Source organism: Pinus tabuliformis, chromosome 5_1 (genome assembly GCF_031772625.1).
Source record: "Pinus tabuliformis cultivar Carrire ecotype Pingquan chromosome 5_1, CPIR1, whole genome shotgun sequence".
Lineage (NCBI taxonomy): Eukaryota > Viridiplantae > Streptophyta > Pinopsida > Pinales > Pinaceae > Pinus > Pinus tabuliformis.
Window position 1 is genome coordinate 767671163 of NC_142305.1, and position 25396 is coordinate 767696558.

General features: G+C 35.6%; 1 pseudogene; it reads right to left on the reverse strand.

The window, feature by feature from the left end:
• LOC149167189 (CO(2)-response secreted protease-like) overlaps positions 1-18639 on the reverse strand; it is a 56377-nt pseudogene extending 37738 nt beyond the window's left edge.
• Positions 18640-25396: the final 6757 nt, after the last annotated feature.

The following is a 25396-nucleotide window of genomic DNA, read 5'->3' on the forward strand; positions in this document are numbered from 1 at the left end:
GATTGGGTGTCAACATTTCCAATCTGAAGTCTTTCTATTTATTTTCTTGTTGCATGAGCAGACCCGTAAACCATAGGGGATTCACTTTATTAATTATCATGTTCATTCATAAAGGGGGTTTTAAAATTGTGAAAATAGAGCCAATATATTATAGATATTGGGTGTGAGGATTTTGGGTAGAGGATTATAGGTTTTGGAGGTATTAAAATGAGTATTTGGTCAAGCTATGGATATCTACTAAAATAGGCATGGAGTGGTATTTACTATTTAGTAATAAAAATAAAAGGGTAATCTAAATATTGAACACATTGATTGTTGCTTATCTCACCACTTGAAAGGGTGTTACGAGTTGAAACAACCATATGAGGGAGAAGATTATGTGCTAGTAGTACTTTTTTACAACGTTTCAAATCAAATGTGAACGGAGAGGAATTTGTGAGGGTATTCTGTGAGGGTCAAGGGTTTCTAGGCTTTGATATTTTATCATAATTGTGGCATGATGAGGCATTATAAAAAATAATATGGTCAGAGGAGGTGGATTCATTTTTTGGTTTGGTTATGGTTAAGATGCCAAAGGTCACAAGGTTTGTTCTGGTAGTTGGCGAGGACAGTGACAGTTGTTCTTCGTTGAGAAAGAGAAGATTAAACTCCTCTTCTTTGGTGAGAGCTATACAAAACAAGTGGACAATGACAAATGAATTTATTCCTTTTGATGTGATTGTCGACGAAATTTTCTCCTAAATGGGTTGTTATGTTGGTGAGCTAGTGTTGGGGCACAATGTGATGGATAAAATTGGGGATGGGATTTGCCAATGTGAAGCATGTTGTGATTCCATGGGCCCTGCAATCATTTTTCTTTGCTTATCTTCTAGTGGGGGTTGTTGTCTTGCATCAGGATGGCCATGGTTGGAGCTTTGCGATTGTTTTGGTTCCTATCAAATCCGCTCTGGGTTATTCCATGGCAGCTCTATTATTGGCATTTTTCCATTTTCTTCATCGTTATATGTTGGGGTTTGACCTATTTTGTAATGGTTTTATGCCTATCATTGGGAATTTGAGATATGAACCCTTTCATAAGGCTTCTTTTATCTATGTCTATGCCTCTAGTTTTCTAGATTGATAAGTGGTTTCCCGTTGTTTGGGAATTTGATATATGCACCCTTTTCTCAGGGTTCCTTTATGTAGGCTTGCATGTCTAGTTTTCTCGATTGATGAGAGGTTATCCATTGTGTGGGATGTATCTAATGTTTCCCTATGAGGTTTCTTTGAGGGGCTTGCAAGCCCCATAACATTTTATCATTCATATGTATGTTGGGGATAATTTTGCCACATATGTTATATGCGTGATTATGGAAACATATTTTTATTTTAATATACTAAAATAGGAATTATTTTATTAGAATGATGTATTGAGAAGGGGAATTTAGTGAAATTATTTTAGTGGTGTTTATAAATCTCTATCAAAATTAGGCTTATTCTTTAGTATCTCACAAACACATATGCTATATGTTGATTAAGTGGAAACTCAGTGCCATGATCCCATATTCATCTATTACATGATGTGTCATATGATGTGCCTATCCATGAAGTACGTTTCGATCTATCACATATTGTGTATTCTTAGATGCGTTATATGTGCACCCCAAACTATTTGTAACACCCTCCTCCCATATCTACCCAAGTAACTGGCCAACTCGAGTAAACATGTCACGAGAGGCTGCTATGATTTGATTCAACTCCCCATGTACAGTTAACAAAGTGGAACTGAAACAAAACAGCCAATCCAACCTTCTACACATCCTACAAAACCTCCAGGAGCTAGCCCGCCTTTCCAAGTGACCAACCCCTTAGGGAACTCAACGTTTCAATGAATTAAACCTCAAGTTGCTCCATTGCTAAGGTCTCCATGCAACTAAGAGCCCTAGTTGCTCACACGAGCCTTCATGATGTGACTGTAGCCTTTTTTTGCTAGTGCTATGCCAACAACAGTAATATTTAAGGCTAATTTATAGGGCTATGACCCAGTCACTCCACAGAACTCCATAAAACTTCCAAAAATGAAAATTGACATAGAAATAATGATACAAATTCAAACACTTGAATAAATACTTGACTGGACCCCTACTAGCCATGATAATCATTTCTTCAATCATGTAAGAAATATGCATTCTACAGGTAATAATAATAGATCTGAGCATAAGTGTCTCATACTTATCTGAGAACCACTAAGAAGCATCGATGCCTTATGACATTAGCTACATTATTATCTATTAGGTCCTATATTCATTTTTCATTCATTTATGAATAAAAACATGATGAGAACCATACATCATCACTATCACAAAACAAACTCATAACCAACATGTAAACAACAGAAATAAGAGGGATACAACCATGAATGCCACATATGAACCAATACATTTGCACATAAAATACTAACGAAAGGAACTCTTATTAATGAATGCGAAAGCAAACCAAGTTTGGGACTTCCATGTTCCACACAACCATAGATTGGCTGAACGAAATATCTCTCCATGAAATCACCCCCATGCCATATTCCATGTATGAATGTGGGACTCAAAACCAAACAAATTAGCTAGGGATTCTCGTGGATAAACCACCTCAACCTCATCAATAGAACTAGGATTTACTACAATCCTCGCATGATCACTAGGACATCAACAGGCATGGATTCCACCGTATTTCTCCACCTTAAACATGAGGAATTTTCATGTTCAAATCTCAAATTATTCAACCAAGGGGTTCCACTTGTCTAGCGACCCACTCAAGAACACCCTTAGACCAACTTGTCTCTCAACACCCTTAGGCCAACAATACTCTTATGTCTCGAGATAGATGTTGTTTATTCGTAAGTGTAATTCTCTAAGAGAAAGCAATCCTCATTTTCTGGAGAGAGAGAGAGAAAAAAAAAAGGAACAACCCCCTTCTTCCCTTTTCCAGAGGAAAAGGAGAAAGGTCACAATTGTTTACTCCAACTATTTGCAACAGTTTGGAGTCTTGGATTCCTCTTTACCATTTTTTTTACATGATTAGTCCATTTCCCCAATTATGTAACTAGTTATGTATTTTCCATCAAAATAAATAAAAGCATAATCTAAAGTTCAATATTTACAAATAAGTAACCGAAAATCACTATGGTAAGTGATGCATTCACGAGTGTTGCACAAGTGTAGGATCAAATTTCTTGAGTTTCAAACATATTTTAGAGTGAAAACGGATTTGATTTCTCTTGAAGCTTACTGGATATATAATTAAGATAGACACATAGTATATATATATATATATATAGCGAGAAAGAGAGAGAGAGAGAGAGAGAGAGAGAGAGAGAGTTGATATTGAAATATTTTATTTATATTTCATGTTCTTATATGCATATATTTAATTATTTTGATTTTAATATTTAAAAAAATATTACTTTCCAAATCCATATTAATCATTAAAAGAATTGCAAATATCCCTCATACATTGAATTAGAAAGAAACTAGTAATGTAATAAGAATTCTCTCGATCTCTATATATGTTTCATGTTAAAACCTTCAGTGGACCTACATATTGGAATATTTGATTTATAACTTACATTAAACTTTTCTTTGTTATTGATATTTTTAAAATCTTATATGTCACACCCTCATATACATATACATAAAATAAAAAAAATAATGCAAAATATATAAATATATGGTAACTCTATTATCCATATAAACCCTTTCCTTACGCATTGCTGCATGTCAATTTATATGTTATGTTGACCTATGTCTTACCGCATAATAGTTATATGCTGCATTGATTTTTATATGCTGCACGGTGGTTTGGGTTATGGTTGGTCGTATGATGTTGTTTAACTCTAAACTCGCCAACCCCTCAGTACGTGGCTTATATTAAATAGGCGCGGAGATTTTTGGTCCGGCCGCTGTCTCTGCCGGCGCCGAGTCATCGGTTGCTTTTATGGTTTGGGCTCATACTTTGGCAGGTGGCATGGCTTACCTGCGGGGCCATGTGACACCTCGGGCTCCGTCTTCTCGACCTCCCCGCTCCAGTTTCCCGCGCTGCATCTACGGCCGAGATTTACTTTCCAGATCGAAGGGCTGGGGTGAGCCCAAGGGTATTGGGTTAATACTTAAACCCATATGCTGCAAGCCGGGTTCATTTGTTTCACAAGGTCGTTTCCTCTCCGTTTCTCAGACACCGGTTCGAGTCCTGTTAGCCTTCCGGATGCCGTGGTATGCCCATCAAAACTTGCTCAGGTATCGTAATACCACTGCCTGCATATTCATCTGCTACCATTTTTTTTTGGTTGTTCGCACTCAGGGTTAAGTTTGTTTGCTCGTTTTTAGAAGTTCATACTAATTTGTTTCCCTTTGCTGGTAATGCATGCAGGTGGATCCGCTCGAGCCCCTTTGACAGCGTAACCTCAACGCCTCGGCTTCCTCGGCAATTTTACAGGTAGGGTTACCTTTCATTTTACGGTTCCTCCTGGGTGCGAGAGCTCTAAGGCTCCTTCGACCCTAATGTATCCCTATTTGATTATTGCAGTCTGGTCCTTCTGTTGCTGGTTCTCTTTCGTTTTCGTGCTGATGAGGTGTTTCCTGAGGGAAACCTCACGGCTTATGGATTTTAGTTGTCAGGCTTAAGCCATGTCCGGCTCCGGTGAGTTATGATACACAGTGGAACTTGTGTGCTCGAATTCATTTACTGTGACTTAAGTTTGGACATTTCTACCCATTGCGGGGTTTTGGGCACTGATGCCTCTGTACTTAATTTAATGGCAACTGTAACGAGCTGGCTGTATGCCAAACTCTTTGGTTAGCGGGACCAGACTATACATTTCCGTGTTTTTAGTTATATATATAAATGTTACATTTCCAGGGTTATATTATCTGAGTTTTTCCTAATTTGCATTCGAAGGTTGTCTTTCTATCTGAGTTCCCTTCTGGGTTGCTTACGTTTTGAATGCTATTAGCATGGTTCGCTGTTATCATTGTTGCTAATGGTTATTCGCCTCCGGCTATGGTTCAGCTGTCCGTCTCTGTGACGGCAGTACTCTTCAAGTTCACTTATATCTTGTTAACTGGTTTCGAAGTAAATAGAATCATAACCTCTGTATAATTTTGTCATTGAATGGTTCGGTTAATTGATGTGCTCGCTCGGTTTATGCAACAGCGCCATATTTATTTCCTTTTCCTGCAAAGGTTAGATTATATTTCTTGTAAGGGTTTACTTGGAAGCATGTACAGGTTCTCTGTTTTGATATGGTTACTCCGGAGAATGATTCCTCACAGCCGGGCTCACGGCTGCGGTAGCGCATTCTCTGAGTTGTTAACACTATTATGAACACTGTTTGATGCCTTATTTCCGTAAATTTGTATGTGTTGAATTCCTCTGTTGGCTGTAAGCTTCGAACATTACTTTAACGACATTGGTTGTATCTGGTTACCGTATAGTTCCACCATCTCATGCGATTGCAGGGTTTTTTTTCTTTTCCTGAAAAGATATGTTATTTTTCCGAAGTTCGACAGTCTCTTGTAACTTAAAGTAGGTTCATCTCCTTTCTGTCGATGTTTAAGAAGAGATTTATTGGCCGGCATTCCTTGCACGGCTCAAAATGTTTCTGATGTTACTTTCGGTACATTGATAACTGGTTAAGTTCTATGGCATTCTGGCTGCTTGTTTCGTTGTATGCATTTTCTTTACTAGAGACCACCTCTGTGTCTCTGTTTGTTTCTTAATATGTCTATCGATTAATGGTCTGTTATTTAAGTTAAACTACCATAACTATATTATCTTCATGATAGTCTGGCATTTAAGTTAAACTACCTCCTGTTTAACTAAATTATTCATCATGATAGTAATTAAAGAAATGAAACACACAGTCATTCCCTGACTACTATAAGTCCTCTGTGCATTCATCATTCTTTATTCATTCAGATTCTCTGCAGTATGAATTCGTACCTGGTTCACCAGTGTCGTAAATGGGTACTTCAGTAAATTCACCTGCATGCCAAATCTGCTCTTCCACCCAACCATGAGATCCATCTATAAGACTGGATTCTCCCCCCGAGCCATCTTGCAGGCCTTCAGCCCTCAACAAGATATGTGCACCTTGTGCCTGGTTATCTGGTCCTCACCAGACTTAACCAGTTTTCTCTTGTATTTTCCTTTTTCCTTTTGAAAAAGATTTCTCTTCTGTCTGTCCCAACAGCACAGAACTTCCTCCCCACTACCAGGACTTTTCCTGTTTGGGAGGGTAGTTTCAATCAGTTATTACAAATGACTTCTTTCTTTGAAATCCTCCTTTAAGAGGTTGCCAGCATTTCAAGAAACATATTTAAATTTCTCAATAAAGTAGTTTATCAGAGTTTTGTTTTTTTTATAAATAAAACAACAACTACCATACTATCTTTTACCATAGTAAAATTCCACATTTACATCCTCTAGGGTCATTACATTATATATCAACTCCGTATTAGAAATAAAACAAATCACACATGTCTCCCTAGATATAGAAAGTGAAAATATAAGAAAAAATTCTTTTAAATTACTTTATTTTTATCTATATAAAGTAGATATAAAATCATGTTATTTAATATAAGCATTGAAATATTTTATTTATGGTTAAAAGTAAAATATTTGTTGTTATTAATATATTCTTGTTTTGAGTGTCACATGTAAGTTGAACCTACAATAAATTACACACCATGTCATATCAAATATATTATTTTCTATCATCCCCGTATCAAGTAGTGAAAAAATTACGTTGCTTCCCATAGTAAAAAGTAAATAATTTCTTTTACTCATTTTTATATCAAGTAGTCAAGAATTATATACAAAATTACATTTCTTCCCTTGTAAAATGTAAATTATTTTTTTACTCGTCTTTATATTAAGTAGTGAAGAAATTACATACAAAAAGGTAAATTATATTTTTTATTTTGGTTACCTTATATCTCTATAAAAATTTATATAAAATTAAAGTTTTAATTATGATAAACATTATTTTTCTTTTATAGATATAGGTTTTTGGGATTAATCACATCGTTAGGATTTGGTGACATTTCGAACCAACTAATGTGGTTCATCTTCAAGACAAAGTGAGAAATCAATGAATCTAAAAAATATATAGCATTGATGGAATATATTCTATTTATTAAGTCAAACAATAATTAATATATATATATATATATATATTAACTACTTTCATATAATATTATCATATAAATTAATATCATTAAATTATTATTTTATAATATCGAAATTAAATAATTAATTATCACATGAGTTTTTAAACTAAATTTTAAATAATTAAATTGACAATCCCTTACTTTCTTAAATAATATTTTACCAATAGCTAGTTTTTAACTGACAACTCAGGACAATGATACATCCATGTTATTTATTCATTCAGATTGATAAATCACATTAGTTGGGGGTTCGAGACGTTGACCATCACGATACAATTAATCCAAAAGACTTATAATTATAATCCAACAGAGCAAAGGAAAAATAAAGAAATGGAACACGGGAACGCTAAGAATATCTGGAGGGAGGGTCGTCCGGCGGCGGTCACTGATTCATTCCATGGAAACCGACGTTCACTTGTTGTTGTCTTGATCACCTATGTGAACAACAAATGGCGTCCGGACGCTGTGGGTTCCAATAATAAATTAATGCTAATTATTTTTAAATAATTATTAAATTATATATATATACATATATATATATATAACAAAAAGAATTTATATAAAATATTATTTAAATTTTTTATTATTTAAAAATTATAATATATTATAGGTAGTCTAATGAGGTGAAGGAGTTGACTGGAAAATTATAGAAATTCGAGTTATATTTAGAAAAATATGGAAAAAAATTTGTAAATCTAAGTTATAATTAAATTTCAAAATTTTAGGTAATTTTTTATTCAAATTCTAACCACTGTGAAAGCAATTCCTGCTTCCCTCAACTTGTTAGAAGGCAATTCCTCAAGTTATTAGAGAACGCCATAATTTAAAGTGAATATTAAAATGATGTAAATAAAAGTTATATTAATACTACAAGCATTTACCCCAAATTATATCAGCACCAAATGAGTATTAAAATGACGTAAATAAAGATTATATTAATAATACTAAACATTTACCCCCGAAAAGTGTTTAATTTGATGAAGTTAATTGAAAAAAACGTCTCTAAGCTGCTTTAGGGTTATCCAAATTTGAGTGTCGTGAGGTTTTACCAGATAAACAAATAGAGGAAAAAAGCCTGGCGATAGTCTTACTAGTGGTGATGAGGGCGGACCTGATGGCAGCTACGCTCCAACTGGGATTCACAGATTTTAAGAGTGTTGCTGCGCCGCTCACATGAGGAGCGGCCATGGATGCTCTTGTCTGTAATGAGAACTGCGAAGGCTTTTTCCAGGCGGCATATCGGCAGACTCGTTAAGAGGTATCCAAGTTGCGACTATGTTTATGCCCGGCGCACTTATATTGTTGGAAATTTCTGGTAATTTCAAACACAAATTAACTGAACACAGAGCAATGCTCTGTTTTTCTCTTCAGGATCTTTTGCACAGGGAAGCCCCCAAAAAAAAAAATCTGAGTAAAGCAGAGTTTCTCAGCTAAAATAAACTTATATTAATTTATAAACTCCCTGATACAATTTTCTTCCTCTGCTAGAGGGATTCACTAAGAACTTTCACCAAAACAAAATACTATCTCTCTTTTACAAATGATTTTTACACTGTTGTGTAAAATCTTCATTCACATTTACTGCTGTAAAAGGAGCTTTTACATTTACTGCTGTAGAAAACATTTACATGGATTTACTGCTGTAAAAGAAATCCTTCACATTCACCCATTTCATTTCAATGCATTTCAATGCATATGCTTTACAATTTTTTTGTTCGCACTGTGCTCTCCTGGTTTGTTATTTTATGCAGCTGAAACTTCCTTCATCCCCGTGTGCTTTTCCAAGTTACAAAGTCAACACATAAAAAAAAACATATTGCTTACGATACCTTACCCATACTTCCGTAAATTTAAAAAACAATAAAATTAAAAACGTTTACCAACTTTTACCTATGACTATGACAGTGCATTAAATACATTAAATAAAAAACGACGGTAAAAACAAAACTAATGTTCTGGCAGGTTGAATAAGATCTTTGTCCGTTGACCTGATCGGACACCAACCTCAAACAAGCCAAATGACTTTTAACGTCCGGGGAGTTGGTGGTTTCGGAGTTGTACACTGGACGCGTGGCAGCAACGGATTGTGTCGGAGGCCCTCTAACGAAAACAACCTTTTGCGAATGGTGGTGCAGGGAAGTCTGGGTGGTTTTTCCAAACCACGCTGCAATAAATGCGGTTGAAATTAATATTTCAACACTCCCCTTTAATTTCAACTTCTGGGTTATTATTCATACCCAAACATTTCCTCAAAAATTCAAAGCTTTTCTGATCCAATGGCTTTGTCAAAATGTCTGCTACCTATTCTTGAGTCCTGCAATGTTCTAAGATAATTTCTCCATTGTTCACCAATTCTCTGATGTAGTGAAACCTTGTATCAATGTGTTTCGTTCTCTTATGAAACACTGAATTCTTTGACAATGCAATAGCTGAGCTATTGTCACAAAAAATCAATGTTGCTTTTGCCTGCTCTTGGCCTAAACTCCTCAACATTCTTCTCATCCAAACTGCTTGACATGCTGCTGCTGTAGTTGCCACATATTTAGCCTCTGCTGTAGACAATGCTACAATGGACTGCTTCTTAGAAGCCCATGAAATGGCTTCTGAACCCATGTGAAAAACATAACCGGAAGTGCTTTTCCGATCATCTACACTTCCAGCCCAATCACTATCAGTGTATCCAATTAAATCTGAATATTCTGAGACAGTATATAAGATGCCAAAACTTTTAGTACCTTTAACATACCTCAGAATCCTTTTTGCTGTTTGCCAATGTGCTTCCTTTGGCCTCTCCATGAATCTGGAAATTAAACTAACAGCAAACATTATGTCAGGTCTAGTCGCTGTTAAATACATAAGGCTGCCAACAATACTCTTGTACAAACTAGGATCAAAATCCTTGCTGCTGTCCTCTCTGCTGAGTTTTAATCCCATTACTATGGGAGTGATCGCTGCTTTGCATTCTTGCATGTTAAATCTGCCCAACACTTGATTTACATATCTAGCTTGTGAGATAAAATTTCCTTTTTCATTTTGATTTACTTCTATGCCTAAAAAGTATCTCAAGAAACCCATGTCAGTCATTTAAAATTCCTCTTTCACGACTGATTTAAAATTCTCAATGAGTTGATCATCATTACCTGTGAAAATAACATCATCAACATATAAGACAACAATTAAAATTTTACCATCTTTTTCTTTGATGTAGACGGTGGGTTCTCCTTCACACTTGTCAAATTCATTATCCAATAGATAGGAATTTATCCTACTGTACCATGCTCTTGGCGCTTGCTTCAGCGCATAAAGAGCCTTCTTCAATTTGCACACTTGTGCTCTTCACCTTCCTTCTCATAGCCTAGAGGTTGCTCAATGTAAACCTCTTCCATCAACACTCCATTTAGGAATGCTGACTTCACGTCCATTTGGTAAACTTTCCACTTGTTTTGAGCTACTATGGACATCACTACTCTCACGGTTTCGATTCTTGCAACCGGTGCGAAAGTCTCCTCATAATCTCTTCCATATTGTTGCTTGTATCCCTTGACAACCAGCCTTGCCTTGTGCCTTTCTATCTTGCCTTCAACATTGCACTTGGTCTTGTAGACCCATTTAACTCCTATGACCTCTTTACCTTTTGGTAGCTCAACCAAATCCCATGTTTTGTTTCTCTCTATGGCATTCATCTCCTCATCCATAGCTTCTATCCATTTCTTATCTTTAATTGCATCTTCGAAATGAATAGGATCATCAGCATGCCAATACAAGGCAAACAATGAATTCATTCCTTCATCATAAATATCACTTAAGTTTCTAAATTTTTTACCTCTTTCATTTAGTGTACAAGTGCTTGAAGAAGCACTTGAATTTCCTCCTTGTGGTGTGCTTGGAGAAGCACCTTCATTTATCCTCAAGGGTGTTCCTTGTTGTCCTTGTGTTGGTGCTGCTGTTTGGGGATGTATTTCAGCCATCTCCTCATCATCTTCATCATGAGACAAACAATTTTTAACGTTCACTGTTTTCTCTATGCTTCCATCCCAAGCTTCCTCCTCAATGAACTGAACGTCTCTACTCACAAAAAACTTCTTGGTGGATGGGATGTACAACCTGTAAGCTTTGGATTCCTCACTATATCCAATGAAAATACATTTCTCCCCTTTGTTGTCCAACTTCCTCCTTAGTTGATCCGGAATGTGTGCATAGGCCACACATCCAAAAACTTTCAAGTGGGTGACACCTTGCTTTCTCCCACTCCATGCTTCTTCCGGCACTTTCTTCAACACTGCTTTTGTAGGACACCTATTCAAAATATACACTGCATAATTTACAGCTTCAGCCCAATAATCATTTGGCAAATGCTTTGCCTTCAGCATGCTCCTCGCCATATCCATGATGGTCCTATTCTTCCTTTCAGCAACTCCATTTTGTTGTGGGGTGTACCTAGCTGTAAACTGTTTGTGAATTCCATTTTCTCTACAAAATTGTAGGAATTCCTTGGAGATATACTCACCTCCTCTGTCAGTTCTCAAAACTTTTATATGCAGCCCGCTTTGGTTCTCCACAAGTGCTTTGAAATTTCGGAATTTTTCAAACACTTCACTTTTGTTTTTAAGAAAATATACCCAAGTTTTTCTTGTAAAGTCATCAATAAATGTTAGGAAATATTGGCTGCCTGCTAATGATGGAGCTTGCATCGGTCCACATAAATCTGAGTGGATGATCTCTAAGGGTGCCTTTGCCCTTATGTTTTTACCTGATGAAAAACTTTCTTTATGTTGTTTTCCCAAAACGCAACCTTCACAAAGGCTGTCTAGTTTCTCTATCAATGGTAATCCTCTTACCATTCCTTTCCTACTCAACAAGTTAAGACCTCTAAAGTTGAGATGTCCAAATCTCAAGTGCCACAACCAATTTTCATCCTTTGGCACGCTTTGGAAAGCCTCTTAGGTGACTGCTGCAATTTCTCTTTTGTTTTTCAAATCTGCTCTTATTCTAAGAGGGAACATCCTGTTCCTTGTCATCTTCACTTCAGCAATGCATCGTTTGCTGGGTGCTATATCCATGATGGTGCATACATCATTCACAAAGAAAACATTGTAACCTTTTTGAACAAGTTGTCCAATACTCAAGAGCTTACATCTCATTCCAGGGACATAGTAGACATCTGCTATGGTTTTCCTTTCTCCTTTCTTTGTAAATATTTTTACCTCTCCTTTTCCCATAACAGAAATTTTGCTATCAGTACCTAGTGTGACTTCTGATTTCATATTTTTATCTAGGGCAGAAAAGAGAGCTATGTTTTCTGTCATATGGTTGCTGCAACTTGAGTCTAAAAACCATATGTATTCACTGTTGGTTTCAGCCATGTTACAAGCTAACAAGACATTATCTTGACTGATGTTTTCTCTAGTGACATTTGCATTTGATTTATTACTCATATCATGCTGCTTCTTCCTACATTCATTTGCATAATGCCCATATTTCTTACAATAATAACATTGGACATTGGATTTTTCATACCTTTGTCCTTGACCATGATGTTGTCCTCTTTGTTGACTGCTACCTTGGCCTTCGTTCTGATTTGGATTGCTGCCTCTTCCTTGAGAATTTGCTGGACTATTCCTTCCACCTCTGTTCTGGCTTCTGCCTCTTCCTCTCTTGTTTCCTCTGCCTTGACCTCTTCCAATTCCAAAAGACATTTGGGTTTTGAAGGATTGCTCTAGAGATGAGTTTTCATTTCTACTCAACCTCTGCTCATGTGTTATCAGTGATGCATGTAGCTCATCAACTGAAAAGTTTGTGAGATCCTTTGTCTCTTCTATGGTGGTGACAATCACATCAAACTTTGAGGGTAAGACCCTCAACAGTTTCTCCACAATCCTCCTTTCTTCAAGGGTTTCTCCATGAGTCCTCATCTGTGTGACCAGACCAATCACATGTGTGAAAAATGAGTCAATGGTGTCTGACTCCTTCATGCTCAGATTTTCAAAATCTCTCCTCAGCAATTGTAGTTTTGTTGTCTTCACTTTCTCCATGCCTTGATAGGCTGTCTTGAGGGTTTGCCATGCTTCATTGGATGTCTTAGCTGCTGCTATCCTTGGAAACACACTCTGGTCCACTGCTTGATACAACAATACAATGGCTTTTGCATCCTTCTTCCTATTGCTCTTCAGCAGATCTCTCTCTGCCTGAGTTAAGTTGTTAAATTGATTTTCATCTGCTGGTTCTTCAAACCCATATTCAACTAATTCCCATAAATCTTGAGAGATAAATAAAGCTCTCATGGTTATTGACCAGTAGTCATAGTTCTTCCCATTAAACTGTGGGAACTGGGTGTTAAACATACCCATGCTAGTGCTTGTGCTAGCCATTCCTTGCATCCTCAACTATGCTTCAATTTCTTGACTGTGTATTTTAAAACAACTGACTGTTTCTTCAGCAACACAAAAAAACTTTGTGAAATACCTGAATCCTTTGCCTGAGACTTCACTTTGCTGGAGAAGATTTACTGCTGCAACAAAAGACTCCTCCCTTCAGCTTCTTGAACACCTTCAAAGAGCCTGAACCTAACTCTAATACCATGTTTGAAATTTCTGGTAATTTCAAACACAAATTAACTGAACACAGAGCAATGCTCTGTTTTTCTCCTCAGGATCTTTTGCACAGGGAAGCCCCAAAAAAAATTCTGAGTAAAGCAGAGTTTCTCAGCTAAAATAAACTTATATTAATTTATAAACTCCCTGATACAATTTTCTTCCTCTGCTAGAGGGATTCACCAAGAACTTTCACCAAAACAAAATACTATCTCTATTTTACAAATGATTTTTACACTGCTGTGTAAAATCTTCATTCACATTTAGTGCTGTAAAAGGAGCTTTTACATTTACTGTTGTAGAATAAATTTACATGGATTTACTGTTGTAAAAGAAATCCTTCACATTCACCCATTTCATTTCAATGCATTTTAATGCATATGCTTTACAATTTTTTTTGTTCGCACTGCTGTGCTCTCCTGGTTTGTTATTTGCTGCAGCTGAAACTCTCCTTCATCCCCGTGTGCTTTTCCAAGTTACAAAGTCAACACTTCAAAACAAAACATATCACTTATGATACCTTACCCATACTTCCGTAAATTAAAAAAACAATAAAATTAAAAACGTTTACCAACTTTTACCTATGACTATGACAGTGCATTAAATACATTAAATAAAAAACGACGGTAAAAACAAAACTAATGTTCTGGCAGGTTGAATAAGATCTTTGTCCGTTGACCTGATCGACGCAATTCGCACACCAACCTCACACAAGCCAAACGACTTTTAACGTCCGGGGAGTTGGTGGTTTCGAAGTTGTACACTGGACGCGTGGCAGCGACGGATTGTGTCGGAGGCCCTCTGACGAAAACAACCTTTTGTGAATGGTGGTGCGGGGAAGTCTGGGTGGTTTTGCCAAACCACGCTGCAATAAATGCGGTTGAAATTAATATTTCAACATATATCTGGCTGCAGCAACCCACAATTATCATTTAAATAGACGACGCTTATTTTCAAGGAACGACTAAATTGACAGTCGTTTATAATACAAGTCCAACCTTGACGATGCTTTTAGTGAATATTCCGGGACCCCTTGACGAGAAAAAGGCAACGACTGGGGCGGGCTTGTAATTCAAGACTGACACACTTCTGAGAATTGTCGCTATAGGCGCTCTGACACATCCAGACAAACATTAGGAGCGCAAACCATTAAAAACACCACAAGCTAGAAAATGGATTGCAAAGGATCCAGAGGGTAAAGTACCGTTGAGATCTTATATAAGATAAAACCTTCGATCCATCTTCATCGCTGAGTGTAGTCCATGGAAATCTTCCAGAGACGTAACCTAATGTTGATGTAGATTCGTTGACGATAACCATCCCTCTGCCTTGTGCGCTCAGCACTGCGTCTGACTTCGAACTTGGAGGGATGCCCCTATTCGTGCCTGAACATACCACAATCCTTCCTTTTGCTTTTGAGGGATCCAGTAGTCCAGGATAACAATTACTGTGAACAACCACGGTCAATAAAATTACTTCTAGCTCAATTTAAATGTCTCTATGTATATGTTAAGTTTACCGTGTTTCCAAAGTTTGAACCTTGATGGTTCCAGAGATGGATAAAATTTACCTTTTACTTTTAATTAACTTAGGTTTATATTAATTTTGCGTTAAAATAAAATATTAATTTATAGATTAAATAAATGAATTTAAATGTTTATGTGTATATTTATTTTAAATTTACGTATAATTAATATTAAATTTCAAAATTTTATCTTTTTTCCCATTCAATAAATCTAAACCATATCTAATATAAATATAAAAAAATTCTAAAAATATAAACAAAATTAGTTCAAAAATAAATTGATAATATTTTATTTTATTTAGAAAATTTAATTTTAATTATCAATAATTAAGGTTAGGTGAGTGATAGAGATTTAATATTAATAAAACATTTTAAGATATTTTTAAAAATAATCATAAAGCAAAGATAAAGATTTATTTATGTATGTTTTTTCATTTTAATTAAAATAATTAACTTACAAAAAAAACAAGGTCATATGAGTTTAAGTCACTGTTTTTGAGTATAGAATATTAATTTATGGTTTTTGGGTATGGAGTATTAATAAATTAGTACACTCACATTAATATTAATATTAATATTATTGTGGTTGATATAGCCAAAGGCTTCATAAATATAACCAAAAAAATTATTGCCTAAAAATGTCTTATTAATGCAGAGATTTAAGTGATTAATCATATATAAAAAAATTATGGGTCAACTTTGAATTAAGAAAAAAAAGAATTATAAATTAATGTTATAAGTAATAATGAGGAACTAATCATGGAGGAACTTATTAGATTTAGAATAATCTCGAATCCCCATGAAATTGGTGAGTGGGGAGTACGCTAAGCATATTCCTTTGAGAATCAATCTAAGCCCTCAACTAAAAAAAATAAAAAATCAAAAAATCCCCTCCACATTAAATTGAAATAAAAAACCTTAACTATATTCCTTTGAGAATCAATCTAAGCCCTCAACTAAAAAAAATAAAAAATCAAAAAATCCCCTCCACCTTAAATTGAAATAAAAAACCTTAACCAACTAAAATATTGAATAATAATATTATCACAAAATTTATTTATTAATTAGTTAAAAATCTCCATAATAAAATAAAAATAAATTTCCATCCTTCAAAAATGTGTTAATATTATGTATAATTTTTATGAAAATATAATATTATTTTTAATTTTCAAAATATATATATATATATATTCATCTCAAATTTATAAAAATGCAATCATCCTACATTTAAAATTTTTCCCACTCACAAGTTTTGAGGTTCAGTTTGGTTCAAAATTAAAATATATGTCACTTGTCTTAATGGATTCCCTTGCATCATCAGGGTAGCTGTTATTAATAGCGATGTCTGCTAAATTGACAATAGGATACATCTCCGAACGGGTAAGGTTAGAAAAATTTATCTTTGGCATAAAACAGGAAATTCTAATTGCAAACGTTGCCTCATATTGCTCACCTTCAATGTCTTCCCGTTACCCAAAATTATGTCCGATTCGAAATCTCTGTCAATTGTTGTCGCAGCGACCGTCAAAATCCATGGAGCGTCGTTGCCCGCGGAGGCTACCACCACTATTCCTTTCATGGTCGCGTGAAATGATCCTAACGCTACTGGGTCGTACAGGAACTCTATGGGAAAGGTGCCTCCAAGTGACATGGATATCACATCCACCCCATCCTTCACGGCATCGTCCACTCCCGCTAGAATGTCGGATCCCTGACAACCAGCAGCAGTGCAGACTCCTCTTGCAGATCCGCTGGCAAGCCCGTAGTAGTCGGGTTCCGCCACCACACTACCCGCTGCAGTTGAGGTTGTGTGTGTCCCATGCCCGTCGTCGTCTCTCGTCGTAGATTTTTCTGTTTGTACATGACCAGATATTAACACAAATTTTAATGCAATAATTGCAGACTTCATTATTTGTGACTAATTCATCTGTTGATCTTTAAATGAGATTACATCAGTTTTACTGACCCCAGGAATCGTTAGATTTATGAAAAATTTGAACTATGGATCTGCTCAACCAGATTTATGTAACTATTAAGGTTAAGAAAATACTCAACTATTAATTGTTAATATGATATTTACATAATTACAACTCCTGAGTATGGATTGAAAGGAAGAAGAAGCTTGAACTCATAGATTTTCCGAATAAGATTCATTAATTTGATCAGAACTTTTAAAGGATACCATTAAAACTTTTAAAGGATTGACCTTTAATTGAAGCGAACTAAAAACATGGAAAAAAACAAACGATTTATCAAGATGTTCGTGAGGTTGCATGAGGTGGACAGTAAATTCCGCCTATGATCCTACCCCAGAATCATGTTTTTCTTATCTGTTAAATCGTTAAAGATCAAATTTGAGCAGCTAGAAGATGAGAAATTACAGACCTATTGCACTTGAAATTCGGTCCTCCTTTGCATGCTCCTTTCCACCGAGAAGGAACTGGACCAATTCCGTCATCGTTGAAGCTTGGTGACTCAGGCCAAACACCTGTACATGACCCACGTTAGCGACCGTGAACGAAGACTATTACTTTGACCAAAACTGAGTTCAAAACTCAGACTAAACTAAAGAATATACACAATATGTATCCAACCTGAATCAATGATGCCAATAATGGAGTCCCGCTTAGTTTTATAAGAAGGTGGCGCCAAGCCGGATTCAGATTGTAGGAAGTCCCAGGAACGCGTTGTGTGCAGATGGAGCACTGGATCAGGGAAAACTAATACGACCCCAGCTTTTTCTGATCAGAACAGTCAGAACCATCAGGTACATTATCACATTTAAAGCTATTTTATACCTTGTATTCAATCTATCAATGGTACAAAACCAGGACCTAATTTAATGGTATACCACAAATAGCAGATGCTTCCTTTTTGGACATAACTGCAGAGAAGCCTGTGAAAGCATGGCTATAGCTATGAACAATTGATGACTCTGCATCCTCGTCACTACACGCCATCGGAAGATAAAGTTAGCACTCAAATATTGCAAAAATACAGTACTGTTCAATCACACTGGAAAGCACAATCAAAACAGCGCCATACCTTCCAATCACAGAGGAAAGCAGATCCACGTGGCCACTAACTATGGAATCCCTTTCACCGTCGCGGGAGTTCCCCATGTAAACAATGTAAACCTGCAAAATGGCACACGTGATAAACATGCTATAGAAGTATTAGATACTGCAAAATCGAATTTGTCCAGAAAATTCAAATATGATATGAGAACTTGTGAAATTACTTCCTGCTCATCATGTCCATCGATTCTGCAGCCCACGAGTGTTACAAGTAACGTGATAACCAGCAACAAATTGTTGGTAGCCATCGTTCAAATTGTACCACAGGTCCTCCTGTAATTGAACTAATTGGACAATTCCTTAAATCGATACCACTACCACACAATAAGGTAGAATTTATGACGTCAGATTTTTATTTTCTTTTGGCATTTAGGGTGTAACTAAATGTATTTGGTGTAATTATGTTGTTAAGTCGATAGTTATTTTTATTTTCTAATAAAGTTTTTAAAAATTTAATTATTAATTATATTATATGGATGGTAGGGATTTAATTTTTATTAAATATTTTGAGTGATAGTTATGATATAGGATTGAAATTTAAATCAAATAATATATTCTTTTTTTTTAGTAAGTATAGTGATTTCGTTTTATGTTTTATCATTTCAGAAAGCATGCAGGGAATACATACACATCCAACAAGGTTAGATGGTCTCAACCCACCCACTCGGAAACCAAGTTTGTTGGCCATCTAAATGCGTTGTAAGCCATACAAAATTTAAAGAGTCTTAGTTTGTCTTGGAGTGGAATATATGTTTGAATCTCCTTAATTGTCCTAATAGCTATGTACCTAGAATAGAAACTGAAAAACCATAAAGTCATCATGTAAACTTCTCAAAATTTTAACAAAAGTGATCATGCTAGTCATCCAATTACCCATCAAAGGAGTCAATAGGCGCCATATCTTTCGCGTTAGAGTCTGGTTGCTCAGTGTGAAGGAGGCAAGGGATATGCTTCTATATCCGACTAAGACGAACATTTTGGAGTTGAATTTGACATTAGATTAGTTGAAATTCCTTGTGAATTTCTTGCGGGTCTATATCTAGTTTGGATGGACGAGCAAAAATAGATGTCGTTGATTTTGCCACAATATTCTTCATAATCCATTATAAATAAACCATTTGCTGAAACTAAGTATATTTGCCTTGAGAATGGCCTGGATCATGGACCAAAGAGTGTCATTCCTCCAAATCCAAGTCGGTGTTCTTCCCCTATTGTTTTAACTCTAATTCCCAGTCTGAGATCGACTGACGGACAGGGGGAGACATATTAATATGGTAACCCTGAGCGACTTCCTGGGTCTTCCCAATAATACCAGAACACCCTCAAACCCTCGGTTGCAGAGTTTGAGATTGTCTACAACCTCAAGCACGTCCTTCGTTTTGACTCTGAGCCTAGCCTGGTCGTCTTCCATTCCCTCTGTGAGAGGAGGGTCGAGCCGTAGGGTTGAATTTCAATCTGCATAAGGGCACACTACACCAAAATCTAAGAACCTCAGCACCTATCGTCCAGGAGCGAGACCAAACTAGCAACCAGCCCGTAGAGAGATAACCTTGCATGGAAGCTTTACAAGACCATAAATGGCGAATCCCTGGAAAGAGGAGAAGACATAATACAACATAATAGTAAGCAAGATACTTAGAAAACTGAGTATACTTCATTGATTTGAACCAGCACCAACACAACATGCTTCCTTTGTTTGCCTTCGATGCCGAGTAACCATTTTCAATTAGGATTACCTGCCAGTCATGGTAATTCTTCTTACATATTCCCCATACTACTTCAAGCAACTAATTTATCATTAAGGAAATGATTTGAGAAAAAACCCATAAATTCATAACACTAGTTAAAGCCCCAACATTATTTTTAGAATTCAAAGCCATCAGAGAAAGCAGAATACCATAATTCATGGAGAGACTATGAAGGTGCGCGGGTCGGAAATAAAAATTGACATTTCTAGTCTCACATACGACTCAAAGACCCTTGAAACTTTCAAATATCCTCAACTTATAAACTGTCATCTTACGTTCAAGCAATGTCAATGAACCAGAGTAGGGAGGATGAAGTTAGGGTGAACAAAAAGGACATACCTGCAACAAACACTAGCAAACTGGGAGACAAATATGTGCAGGTACCACCCTTCTACAACCACCCTTGGAACCTGGAGGAGAAACTTTACCATGACAATCAACCAAACTGAAAATATTGAAACAGACCTCTGAAACATGCTTGCTAATGAGAGTCCACGCCTCACAATACTCCTTGCAACATTCATAGCCACCTTACATGTGTAGGAAAGTAAATTAGGGCCGTTTCCCGACCACCTTGCATTATGCCTCATAATTACACCGTCCTTGGCTCAAATCCCACTCTGACCACTTCACTGACTGTCACCTTGATCAGGGGTCTTGGATTCAGATCTTGGTGTTAAACGTTGCCATCACTAGCATTTTTTTCAAGATCTTTTTCAATTAATCTGAATATTCTCTATTTTATTTTGTGTGCATGGTCGATCCAACATCCTTCCAGTATTTTGGCATCCCCAATTTGCCATAAAATTTGTTGCTCTATTGCCTTCTCGTCTGACATGGGACGAAAAATTAGGTAATCAAACCCAGTGGTGAGTCTGTCGATATTCTAGATCAATCAGCCACTTCTCCAATTGTGACTATTATTTTTCACTACTAGAACCTTGGTTGAGTTTTTTAAGGGCCTCAATCACAAGGCAAGAATCCCCTTCTATCATCAGTTTCTTGTATCCTTCTCTTTCAGCAATGATTAAGCCTTTCTCCATAGCGGTGAATTATGTTTCATGGTTGCCACCATAACCATAATCGGTTGCACTGCAAGATAAATAGTTATAAAAGAGAAATAATTAACATAGACTTTTATTGAAATAATATTTTTTATCTTATTATTTCAACATTTAGTTAATGTAAAAAATAACAAATTGAATTATAATAAATATAAGTGAAACATTTTACATACAAAGTTTCAGATATATTTAAAAAATAAACAAATATAATTTTAAATAAATTGTTAAAAAGAGTTTTTTGATTAAATAAACATCTTTTTAAGACATGGGAGTGATCAAATTAAAATTAATCATGTCATTTGTAAAGATTAAATTTAAGCTAAAAAAAAATCTAAATATTTTTGCTTTTAATAATATATAATTCTTTCTTTAAACTTAATTTTATATATATATATAATTAAATTTAAAATTTTATAATTATAAACAGACTCTTTTTTATATGATAGACATATCAGAAAGATAAATCTGGCATACCAAAATACTAAATCTAACATCTATTAGTCAATCGCTTAAACACATATTAAAAAATGCAAAACAAAATAAAATTATAATTTTATAATTATACTTACACATTAATATATTGTTTATGATAAAAGATTAAAATAACAACCATTTATAGAAGTGAAATTAAATAAAATTATAGTAGTATAATAAATATATATAATAAATAATAAAATTATAGTAGTATAATAATATATATAATAAATAATCTTAATGCATCTTTAGTGTTTGGCTCGTACATAAATAATTAGATTTAAAATTTTAGAGTTATATTAAAACATTGTTGAATAAATACTAATATATTGTATGATGAAAAATTAACCTAATTTTAATTTATAAACTTATAATCAGATTATATTAAAATAATGTAAATATAATATAAATAAATAGTTTTAATTACATATATATATATAATCTCTAAGCTGACTCAAAAGATTTATAATTTTGAAGACTATACTATAAATTAATATAATTTATGAACTTATATAGGTATTTATACTTATCCAATTAAGATTTTGATATGATAGTAATCAATTTCATTTGGCTCATAAGTAAGCCAAAGCTTTATAACTTTGAAAACTATACTATAAATTAGTATAATTTATGAACTCATATATAGGCATTTATAATACTTATCTAATTAATATTTATTTTGATTGGATAGATTTATAACTTTTTTTTTTTCTCCGTAAATACTAATTCTATTAAAAAAAAAAGGTGAAAAAATATATACAATGAGGTCAAGACCTCAGAGGTGGCCGAGGCCATTCCTCCACCAAAAATTCTGAGACATAACAGTTCAGGCCTTCAGCCAGATTTACAATACATGCTTCCAAACCTTGAATTTGGTCCTTTACATACTGACAAAATTTACCAGGACTCCTATCATCATAACCTTCATTGACCACAAAAATAGAGTAGCAACTGGCATAGCCATTTTTAAGACAGAAAATAAAGCCTGTGTTGGCTATTGTGACTGCCTGGAACATGAGAATGGACCAGACATAGACAACTAACTTCAGACTTAAAGACATAAGACCAAAATTGCATAGCATATCAGCTAAAAGGCTACCCGGCAGAAAGGAGCTGTGATTAATCTTCATGACCTGGTAAAGCTGGCGTGTCCTCTTTGACCTGACTAGTAGAAGCTACCCAGGTCACGAGACCGTCTTCGTCCAATGCCGACGCACCTCCATCAGGATTAGTAACCAAATTCAAAATACTAACTGCTCTTTGAGATGGCCCGCAGACTAAAACATCTTTCTGAGTTGGATCAGGCTGCTGAGGCGCTTCCGAAACAGGGGCATCCTCTTGCATGTGGTCCGCATGAAACACTATCCCTGTCATGTCCCCTAGCAGAACACTATCATCCTGAGAATGTGAGGAGGCAGAAGGAGTCGAACTGAGCTGGCTGCTCTCCTCCTCTGAGACAAATATAGTAAAATTTACTGTCACCACAGGCCTGTTGAGCCGACTTTGGAATGTAAACCTGGAGGTCTGGTATGAATTATTCGGGATAAACCTATCGTGATCCAGAGGCGGAGAAGAAGGAGGAGCTAAGGCAATGGGAGCAACATTCTGAGGAGCAGGTCGAGAAGGGCGACCTCTGTTCCCTGAATGACTTCCACGACGTAGGAGTCCTCGGCTACGAGGGATGAATACAGAGGCAAAAGAACTGGGAGAACGATTGAAACAGAGCAGACTAGAAACAGAAAGAGCGCTGAATAATTCAGGGCGATCCCAAAGCCAAGCTAACATCCCAACACGAAAGACCAGACAAGAGATCTGAAACGACTTTGCTACATAATGAACAGAGTCATTAACTGCGACAGGAGCATTGAGCGGATCCATGCCTATGAGCCAAATTGTGTACAGTGCAGCCATGCTTGCATTGATGATAAACCAAATTCGAGACTGTTCCGAATTTAATACCTCTGCCTTGAACTTGATATGCCATCCTACGACGCGTACCCTGCTTCCCTTCCACCTGCCATCCGTCAGGCCAGATGTCCATTTGGCGGATTCCATCATTGAATGCCGTTGGAGTCACCCGCATCCGGGTGATAGATTTATAACTTTAAAGACTATACTATAAATTAATATAATTTATGAACTCATATATAGGTATTTATACTTATCCAATTAAGATTTTTTTATGGGATAATAATCACTTTCCATATGTATTTATACTTTTCCAATTAAGATTTTTTTGATGAGATAGTAATCCGTCTTTTGACTAATAAGTAATCCATTTTTATACTAAGAATTCTGATCCTTGATTTAATCCTATGCTTTGAAATTATTTTTAATTTTTAAAATTAAAGTAGTTAAAATAATTTCTCGCATCATTTCTGTAACTACTACTGTTATTATATTTTCGATTAGTATCCCCAGTTTTTAGAACTCAATAATTATTCTTAAGATGTAATCTTATTTCACAGTACTTCAAAGGAAACGCTTCTTTTGTTGGTGTGGTTTGCTTTGTCATGTACATTCAAAGCGCTCGTGTAGCTTATTGTTTCAAGTTGCATTGCCTTCGCTGTTGGAAGCTCAATCCCATGAAACTAGCACAACGTATCTCTCTAATGGCACCCTGGATCTGCACATTTTTCAACATGAAGAAGACACAAAAAGGTTTGTAGAGTGAGAAGTTGAAGCCTCTATGTGTGAGTTAGAGCAAGAGCACATAGATGCTCGAGAACCCCACTGTGACATGGATTGAGAAGATGACGGTGAATCCCACTGTGATGAGACACATGTGAATGGTGACTACAAAGTGAGTTGTGAATTGGTGAATCCAACAATAGAACTTGTTGATGATGGTGAAGCTTCCAATAAAGAATTAAATAACATGTGTGATCTAGTTCATGTGATTGTAGTTGATGATGAACTCTTTGTATAAGATTTTGAGCCATTTAAGTTTAAGAATAAAAAAGGAAGTTTTTCACATGAAGTAATCGTTTGTATAGTTGAAAGTTCATCTCTCATGAATCCAACAACAAATGATGAATTTGGTGAAGTTGAAATTGTTAATGAGCACATACATGCTTAGATATCTCACCATAGAGTGGATGAAAATTATGTTGATGAAATTTGTGGTCTCTTTTTTGAAACAAGGAATGATTGTGGAAGTATGGAAAGTGCCATGTTTGATGAAGAATTAAAGGTTGAAGATACTACTATAGCAACATGTTATGAAGCGATAGTTAGAATTTCTCATGAAGCAATGCAAAATCTAGTAGCAGTTGATGATTAAGAAGAGGATAAAGTGATTCACGAGTTTTTGATGAGAATATACACCAATAACATAACAGTGGAAGATATCCCCAATTCAGTTGAAGAGGTAGATGAGAGAAAAATAATATAAAGATCTCACTGCTGAGCATAATGAAGATGTTTTTAACATTGATTTTGAGTGTGCAAGTAGATAAGACAACAATCCAGTTACAATTATAGATGAAAGATAAGACGAAGAAAAAGTTGTTGGAAAGGGCATGGAAGTTTCTAAAGATGAAGAAGAAAGCATTGAAACAACCTTTCATCAATGGAGTCGAGAAGAGATCAAATTCTACTATCAATAAACATGGCACAAAGAAGATTAGGAATATGAAGTGGAAGAAGCATGGCAAAGTTCATAGTTTGAAGATGAAGAGAAAGCTATAGAAGGTAGGTCGTGAAATCCTAAATTCTTT